Here is a 9,386-nt window from a genome sequence, read left to right as displayed (position 1 = left end):
GACTGTTAAGTGACTTCTGTCAGATCAGAAGCTTCTCGAGAGTCGCTGCAATACAGACTGCTACAGGAGATCCCACAGCCTTCAGGATCTTGAACTCTTTTTTTTAAACATGAGTTACAAATATATTTTATTTCACTTTGGGATTAATAAAATATATATTTTAAATTGAATTGAATTCATGTGCATGCCACACTTTTCAGATTTTGTTTTAGAAAACAACTGGTCTACATTAGGTTGGTTAATCAAATTAAATTCCAATAAAAATGAGGAAAAAGTTCAAGCGACATGACCAGATTAGCAGCGGACTGTAAACAATGGGTATGAAGCAGAGCCTATAGAACAGAGGGGGTACAAACTGCGGACTTCATCGCTATAAAGAAACATTAACAAGCCTCCCACTGTCCTGCCAGTAAGCTACTGTATTTGTGCATGAGTCTCAGCCTGCAGTAGCCGTGGCAGCGGTGTGCAGCAGCAGCAGCAGCAGCATGGCAGACTGCAGAGCGAGTGTTGTTGAAGAGGCGGGGTTTGACATCTCAGCTCTGAAAACATCTCTAATCCAGTATTTCAGGTGCCGAAGTCGACGGAGCGACCAGTCAGTTCTCAACCCCACCACCGCTCGCAGCTGTGGCTTCTGCTTCACACCGGGAACAATATCGCAGCTGAACTGAGTGAGACGTGTCCGAAGTGGAAGTCACATGAGAGTTTCAGCGCTGTAAAACAATACTTGTTATTTATTTATTTTTTTTACTCCCGGACTGGTGGAGTACTTTTCCAGCGTCTCTCTCCGCGCCTTGACACACATTTATTCAGAGTTCGTCGGTTTATCAGCTTTTTAGCACTTTAACGGATATTGCCGCCTCTTATTTGGACGAAACACTCTCGTAAAGGTGAGTGCCTTTTGTTTTTAATGACTCCTGTAGTTGTTGAAACTTTCTTAGCTGATGTTTAGCAGTAGTAGCTTACGTGGGGCGGAAATGAAATGGAGGCTGTACCTGGAGCTCAGGTGAACCAGGTAGGCCTAGCTTGGTTAGCCATGTTTAGCGTAATACTTCTCAAGTTTCAAAATATCTAGTGAAGATGTTTACAGAAAAAAACCCTCCAAAATAGTTGTAATTTAGACGGTCTGTCTTGTACGAGTTCATATTGTAGTTACTTTTAAAAGTCGCCAGTTGACGCGCTCGTTGTGTGTTTTATGCTAAATATTGATAGTTACGCTATTGGGTATTAACGCATCTTTGTTTTTAGTGTGAAACATGGGGTAATGCTAATCTTGAGGTATGTTTTACGCTTATGTTTAGATATTAGGTCCATGTATGCATGTCGATGCATAACTTCACGTAACTTCTTAAGCAGCAAAATAAAGGAGTTTAGGTTGCATATGAACCTAACGCCTAGAGGTCAGCATTACCCAATGTTTAACAGTAAATATAAAGATGTGTTTACGTCTAAGACTAAAATTCGCAACTTTATCAATATCTCTTATTTAACCAATATTCCTCACAAAAACGATTTTACTAAACGGCAATAATGCGGTTATCAACAAAATATTAAGCGTAAAACAGCTATTTTAAATGTTTTAAGTATGGTTTACATTTTAGTGTTGAGATGCCGACACAAGTTACGTGCCCATGTCATCATTTGGCTCAACATACCTGAGAATATTAAGATGAATACTAATTCCTTACCACAAACTAACTTACTAAACAATTATAGTTCGTTTTTTAACATAGGTTTTGGTCACACACAAGCTACTGACAATACCAATGTTTAAGTATATTTACAGATGTAATGTAAGCTTTTAATAGTGTTAAGAAAATGTCAACCCTGAGATATATTTTGATACCTATGTTCGCAAACACCGTGAAATAAAGGAGCTTGGGTTATAATTCATATTCCCCACAAAATAGATTTTGTCTGTTGTGTCTTAAACGTACAGCTTCACAAAAATATCTTACTAAATAGTTCTAATTTATTAAAACGGTGTTATGCATTTCAGTTCAAAACATCTCCTGTTCAGTGCCTCTTTATGGTGTGTGAAACCAGGTTAAACAGTCAGGGATGGGAACTGAGAGCAGACTTATATTGCGCAACTTTTATTATGTTTTGGTGACACATTTTATCTTTTTAACAATCTCATTCAGAACTCAGAGCGGACACTTATCTCATCCACCACGTAAACTGGGTCAGTTTACTCCCATTTTAAAGAGTTCAGATTAGTTTCTTCTAGCAAAGCACAGTCACGATGAAATCATAGAATCTTTAGCCATGAATACATCCTGAACACTCGTGCTTTTGTCCTCATGTCTTTTTTGGAACATTTCCACAAAACCTTAACACTGGAAAAACACAGTGGCATGCTGACGAACCAGTTTTGTCTCCAAGCGCTCCGTCACGTCTTCGTTTGCAAGCGTGTTGAGCAAATTTACTTGGAAGAAGCACACTTATCAGGTACAGGTGTCTAATCGTGAAGTACACAGCAAATCCAGCAGGCCCAAATTAACACTGTCAGATTTGATTTCAATGCTTTTAAAGTGTCTATATGGGTCCACACCAGAAAGTGTTAATTTAACTCTTTTTGGAGAGTTAGTACCTTACCTCTTATAAAGTGTCAAATATCAAATCTGCTGGAGTTAATAATTTAACACTTACTAACACTAATTCAGTGTTTGAGCTTAATATTAACTCTCACAGAGTATTTTTTTAACTTCATAAGAGTTATTTGTAATTAATATTAAATGGGTATTTTATTGTTTTGAACTTTTAAAAATTCTTTGGAAAATAAACATCTAATAAAGAGGCAATGATTTTCTCAAATGCATTTATTTCAAAACGTGCACCATAATTACAAAACGTATTACAGCGTGGAATAATGTGCATGTTTCACATGTCACTTTCATTCACATATTGCTTATTAAAAGGTCCAACATATCAGCTGTGCAATACAAAATGCAGTATGCTTGATACCTTTTTCTTCAATACCATATGCATGAAATTGTTCAAAGTACAAGGTGAAAAAAGTAAAGCAAGTAGTTCATGCAATACGATAGAGTACATTTTCTTTTAACAGGTAAATTACTGGATATGTACATTACATAACAGACCAACCTGATATTCAGATCCATCATTTCTTATCCAGTTTATGTTTCTATTAAGAGACAGTTCCTCTCTGCACTCCACCAAAGATGTTCACTCACCGACAGATTGTCTTCAGGTTGTTGGGCTGTTTGTGACGTTTGGCCGGAGACACCAACATGCTCCGCATCGGATAGTCTTTGAGTAGGACAGCCAGTGTCGGGCTCTGGATCATAACAAACAAAAAACACAATGAGAAATGGAACGAAGCAATACATTTTTACTACAACTCGTAACAACAAGCCTCCATTGCAGAAATGTATTAACAATTACATAATCATTTTTGGAGCTTGAATCTTCGAAGAATCCATGGAGGGTTTGGGAGGGAGAGATTAGGCTGACGACTGGCGATTCATCCTCAACCAGACTGGTTCTAATATATACAAAAAGGCAATAAAAAGATTAAAACCTGCTGCAAAACGTATAAGAAGACACAACAGCGGGAATAATGCTCTCAACATAAAGATCTGTTCAATTTAGCCAAGAATTTGACTGAATGTTCACCGGCTCAATTTTTTTTCCAACACTTATATTCCGCTAACATTCGGCATGCTAAGCTAAATATGCTAACACCAAGCTGTGTCTATCATACAGGTTGAGCTCAACTCAAAATAATAGTTATAAACCATCTTACCAAGCGGAGTAAACGCCTCAGACATGTGGACATGTTACTTTTATTGCTATATCTGCAACATAAAGCATTAAAATTAAGTAAAAATGTAGTTCTGAAATAAAAAGTGCCTGTTGTGTAGAATAATAATTGTTGCCCTCTCAAGTTTTGTCATGTTTGGAGTCTGACCAATAATGGGTTGCTAGTAACCCATATGTATGACTTTATAAAATAGGTAAGAATAAATTCCTCCATTATCTCGTACTGGTAGATCATTAAATGACAACCTTTCATTTGATGACATTATATATTGAAACAGTTCCATGTTAAGGAGTAATAATTTATTCATTTTTTTTTTGCAATTAAGCAATTGTGTCAAATATTAGCACCCTGCGGTTTATACTGAAATGTTCTTTTACAAATAAAACGGAACTTAATCTTCTCCTGTGACATTTCACTAGGTTGTGGGATCCAGAGGGAAGAGAACCATTTCTCTTTGCAGGAACTCTGTAGATTAACCTGGGTCTGTCCTCTGTCTGTTAACTCTCTTCACTGATTTTTCTACAGGATATGTGTTTGGTTTTGGCTGATAAGTCATTACTGTTTTAATTTTTTGCATTATGTTTTGGATCCTTATTATGCTAGAAGACTTGATAATAACAAAAACACTAGATTTTTATGAAAATGCCTTGTTGCTTAATGTTTATGATACCCTCCACTCTAAGAAAGTTCCTCTTTTGGAAGAGGAACAGACCCACATAATTACGAATCCTCTGCCATGCTGAACAGTGAGAATGAGATGCTTTCCCACATTCGTTCTTTATTTCACATAAGGATTTTAACTTATCATTTTTACTTTTGAGAGGGTAGGACAGAAAATTCTGTTGCATTATTCTCAAGCTACTGGTGGGCCTATAAGTAGCATCAAATGACTGTTCTAGTGATCCCCAAGAGGCTGGACATATCTGCAGTTTTCCAACAGTGACCTATAATTTTTTTACCATCCTGTTTACTGTGCAAAGAGGCAAAATAAGTAAGGGACCTCGCCCAACCTAGTCTCCATTCATTAGATAATATTGGATATGTCATTTTTGTAGCTGAAGGTAACAGAAATCAGGAATGACTAATTAAGGGAGGCTCCTTCGGTTCATATAGGACGTTACTTTTGATAGAGTGTGTACAAACTTGTTCATGTTCTCTTCTAGCTTAGAGCTGTGCTTAGAATGATAAACTATTTATAATTTTGCAGCTTTTAAAAGCAATAGTTAGTTATTCATCCTTCTTTTTAATTTGAGGTCACACGCAGGTTACTGACAGGACTCAGCAACACTTGTTGGGGGAATTTTTCCACAAAAAATTCCTTGAAACTGGATTATGCTTAGTAGCAAGTGTAAAAGTAAAGTCCATCTAAATGCTTAATAACTATGTTGCTGTAATTTAGCTTAGTACAGTTGATTGAAGGTAATCCTACATCGCGTTTCATAGTGAGGTGTTTTTAATCCGGCAGACCTTATGGAAGTAGTTCCAAGAGCAGACAGGAGGATGTTGTATTTCAGTCAAAACTTTTACTCAAGAGCTGGTTCCTGGAACTGGGAGAACTGCTTTTGTTCTCCACAGAGTCTTTTTCCTCTGTGGGGCGTGGGAAATAATGGCTGACCTGGCGTGGTGTGACTGGCCAGTTCAGTTTTACAAGGCCGATCATGGTGACCGTCTGCTGAAGAGCAGGAAGCCGACACAGGATAACTTCTTTGTTGCCCAAATGCTTGAATCCTGTCCGAAGGGAATTAGAGATGTTTCACTGGTTCCTTTTTTGTGTTTGTTTTTTTTCTTCCCCTTTTTAGATGCAGAGTCAGGTTTTATTGTTGCTTTTTTAAAAAGCTTAGCATATGCCTGAACTCCACAAATGAAATAACTCTGAAATTCCTGGAAGGCTTGAACTTGGGGAGAGAGAGCAGTAGAAATGGGGGAAAAAAAATGTGACTTCATACTTTGATTTGAAGAAATGCTTTGGACTTCTGAGAACATTGCCTGCTTCTGAAATGAGAAGCATGTGTTTACAGGTTGTGGCGGCTTAATAAATACACAAACCATTGTAATTTGTCACATTTCCCAGTAGAAAGAATCTGAATTCAGTGGTGGGGAAACTTTGCATGAACTGAATGTCAAAGTAGGAATGTTTTGGATTTGAGGAGCAGCATTTTATTAGAAAAACAAACAAAAGATTTTTTTTTCTCTCTCTTTCTTGAAACAGAGGCTCCACGTTGTTACCTGGTAAACAAATAGTTTCTCCAGATTGTTTCAGTTCGAATTTAATGATCCGTTCCCTGAACTTTGTCATGTTTTGAATTAAACTACCTGTGAAGGAGCTTTAATTCTAATTTTATTGATGTTTCTGGTTTAATAGAAACTGTGAGGGCAAAAGAAAAATAGCCATAAAAACATTATATAGCTGTTTTTGATTAAAATAGTAAAAAAGCATTTGCCTTTAGAACACTTGCAGGATTTGGTTGAATTATTAACTTATGTAATGGGGATACGATTATCAAAGCTGAACAGTCACAGTGAAGGCCTTCTAAGTACACCATGTGCTTCTTCTCTCTTTGACGTGTTGTGTTTGTGTTCTCACTTCATAATGACATCGGATAAGTGTGACTCACTTAACCACAGATTGATTCATCAGCAGCTCCTGGCATTACCATATAAAGGAGATCAATTGAATCCTCCTTAATGAGGCAATCCATCAACAGATCTCTGATAGATTAATCTTAGAACGGGACCCCCCGCGCCTTCCTGTCGTATTTCTCCATATTTTACAGACTCCTCAGGCTTTCCGATACTGCTGATACTCCCCTCAATATCTGACTTGACGCTTTAAAGTGTCAGCCTGAGTTGTTTTTCTTTTGACAAGTGGAGTGGGGGGGGGGGATGAGTCGTCCCTGGGTTTGACATACGAGAAAGCTTTTGTTTACTGAAGGAAACCTGGGCTTCCTGCAACACTGCTCGCAAGAAGAGAAAAATATTTCTTTTTAGGCTTTCTCATAGAGATGCTCTACATTTTTTGATCGAGTTGGCATGAAGCAGCGAGAAAGTGGTTTGTCTTTAGGCTTATTAAATTAAATGACTGACCTGCAGTATTTTATGCAGTGACACTGTTTTGATGGATATAAGATGTTGCAGTAAAGGTACTTGCTAATATATCTGTATTCTTTTAAGTAACTTTTGTACATTTTTCTATTGTGTTGACTTGTGTAGTTTTTACCCTTTTTATTAGGCTTTAGTTGGTGTGCACTAATTACAGTTTTTTGGCTGGTTGCAATCTTTAGAAAACCTGACCTGCCCATTCTGGTTTTGGAGGATACAGATTTTTTTTTCCTGGAAAAATTGCGAAATGCAGCAACAAAGTCACTAATTTGGCAACAGTAGTCTTGCAAAGCTTTGCAGAGGTGATAAGATTGGCTTCTCATGTGGCAAATCACCTATTTCTCAGAAATCAAATTTATCATTGCATCCCTGCTTTCTTGTTTCTTTTTACTGCAACTGATATCTTAAGATACATTTTTATCTTTGGATATTTACAGAAATAAGTACGTCATGTTTTTTCTATAGATACTTTTTGCTTTGTTTAGTTCGGGGGGAGGGGGTTTCTCCCAAACTCTGACTTACTTTCTTGTCACTGTTTAATAAAAGCACACCCACATCCTGATGCTGCTAATAAAATGCTTAGTTTGATATAATTTACTAAAATACAAACTTTTCTGCAACTAGGCCAAGAAGTAAAAATGTTTTAGTCTCACTTGATGAGAGCAATTTCTTGCATGTTTGCCAATGTGAAAGCTTTCTTTCAGCAATGGTTTTCTTTTTTCTGCTCTTTCATTAAAAAGCCAGGCTTATGGTGTGCAGGTACTCCAGAGGTACCATGAGGCATTTTGATGCTTTTGTGATTAATGCTGTTCTTCCTCAAACTGTCACTTTAGGTGGCATATTTTTGTTGGCTTGCAGATGTGCCATTTTAAGTTGATGGATTGAACAGAGAGAAGTCTGCTTCAAACTTCTCAACTTTCTCCATGAGTTGTCTTCTGTTTTCCCTGGTGATTTTGATGCTGTCTTTTTTTTCACAACTTATGAGGCCTACAGAGCACAGCTGGATTTATACGGAGATCAAAGTACACATGTGGTGCTTATTTTATTACTAGGTGACTTCTGAAGACGTTTGATTTTAGTAGTTTTTATTCAGGGGTATCCAATTATAAAGGACTAAATACAAAGGCAAATCTCTTAAATCTTTTAAGATTTATATTTAAAAAAATGTTTGAAAGCAGTTTATTCCAACACTCCACCGTGCTCTTCCATCACATAAAATCCCACTGAAATAAATTAATATTTCTGATTTGAAATTATCAACATGTGAAAAGGTTAAAAGCTATGAACATGAACAAGGTGTACTGTATGAGATGAACTTTTTCCTATTTCTGTTCTGGGTTGACTTTTCCTGTTTGAGCAGTGTGTCTCGTTTTAGAAATGTGTTTTTCATATTTTTTCTCATCACATATCAAACATACTTCTACTTCCATTGTCTCACATGCTGCATCCAGCTGAGCTGGATTTTTGCATTGGATTACTCAGAACAAGACAAATTGAAATTCAAAGGGGGAAAAAAACTGCTTTGGCATGTAGAATCAGCAAAAATACAATCAAGACAATCTGAGCTTAAATAAGTTGCTATGCAAGTCAAATGCATGAAAACAAACAAATCGGTGTTATGTGAGGTAAGGCTCATTATAGTTACATCTGGAAATGAAGTCGGAGGGTTTTAGTGGGAAAGCTTATTATGTACGAACTTATGAGGGTGAGTTTGTTGGAAGACAACTCAGTCCCAGGAAAAGCATTTCATTTTCACACCTTGGACTTGAAACGGAAGGGTGTTAACGGCCATTTTGGCTTCCACCGGGCAATGATGTAAACTTGGCATCTGAACAACACCAGCCAGCGGTCATTTTCTCCACCAAGGTTTCTGAACATTGAGCCAGACATTAAATTTTTCTTTGTAGCTGAATACAATGGAGCCTTTTCTTGTTCTTTTTTGGGTTTACTTTGAAATACTTAGCTTGTGATAAAATTTAACAGACACATTAATATTTCCTTCCATCCTCCAAACACATGTAGCAAGTTGTCAAACCTGGACTGCACCTTGGTCAGTTCAGGCTAGCAAAATTGCTTTGACATCCTGCTTTCAGATTAGTGCAATTGTTGCTGAAAAAAGCAACAATTGCTTAGTTTCCATATCTTCCACAATGTAGCGTATGATCCTTCAGATGAGTGACAGCATTACTGCCTTGAGGTCAGCAAGTGTCAGTTCTGCTGAGACAAAAAGGCTGATATAAATAATGTAACTGAGGCTGGCAGCTTTTCAAATGGACCACTTTAATGCAATAAAATTTCCAGACTCATAAAAGGCACAGCCATATATACACTCTGGCTGTTGTCAGCAGTATCACAACACAAAACATGTGCTGGCATCATTCTCCATGCCATCAGCTTGACGTTGAGTTATGTTGACTCAACGATGTCTGATGTAGCTTCCTTCTCTGGTAAATGAGTGAAGTTTAACTCCCATAGAGCATACTTGATGCTTGTGCAATATCAC

General features: G+C 37.3%; 1 protein-coding gene across 1 annotated transcript in view; it reads left to right on the top strand.

Moving 5' to 3' along the window:
• Positions 1-515: 515 nt before the first annotated feature.
• Positions 516-9,386, top strand: part of usp53a (ubiquitin specific peptidase 53a) — a 36,575-nt gene continuing 27,704 nt past the window's right edge. The window contains exon 1 of the mRNA XM_008435790.2: positions 516-887. The gene's annotated coding sequence lies outside the window, so the exon portion shown is untranslated. The remainder of the gene's footprint in view (positions 888-9,386) is intronic.

Source organism: Poecilia reticulata, linkage group LG18 (genome assembly GCF_000633615.1).
Source record: "Poecilia reticulata strain Guanapo linkage group LG18, Guppy_female_1.0+MT, whole genome shotgun sequence".
In the NCBI taxonomy this organism is placed as follows: Eukaryota; Metazoa; Chordata; class Actinopteri; order Cyprinodontiformes; family Poeciliidae; genus Poecilia; species Poecilia reticulata.
The sequence above is the reverse complement of the archived record's forward strand: the minus strand, read 5'-3'. Positions and strand labels throughout refer to the sequence as shown.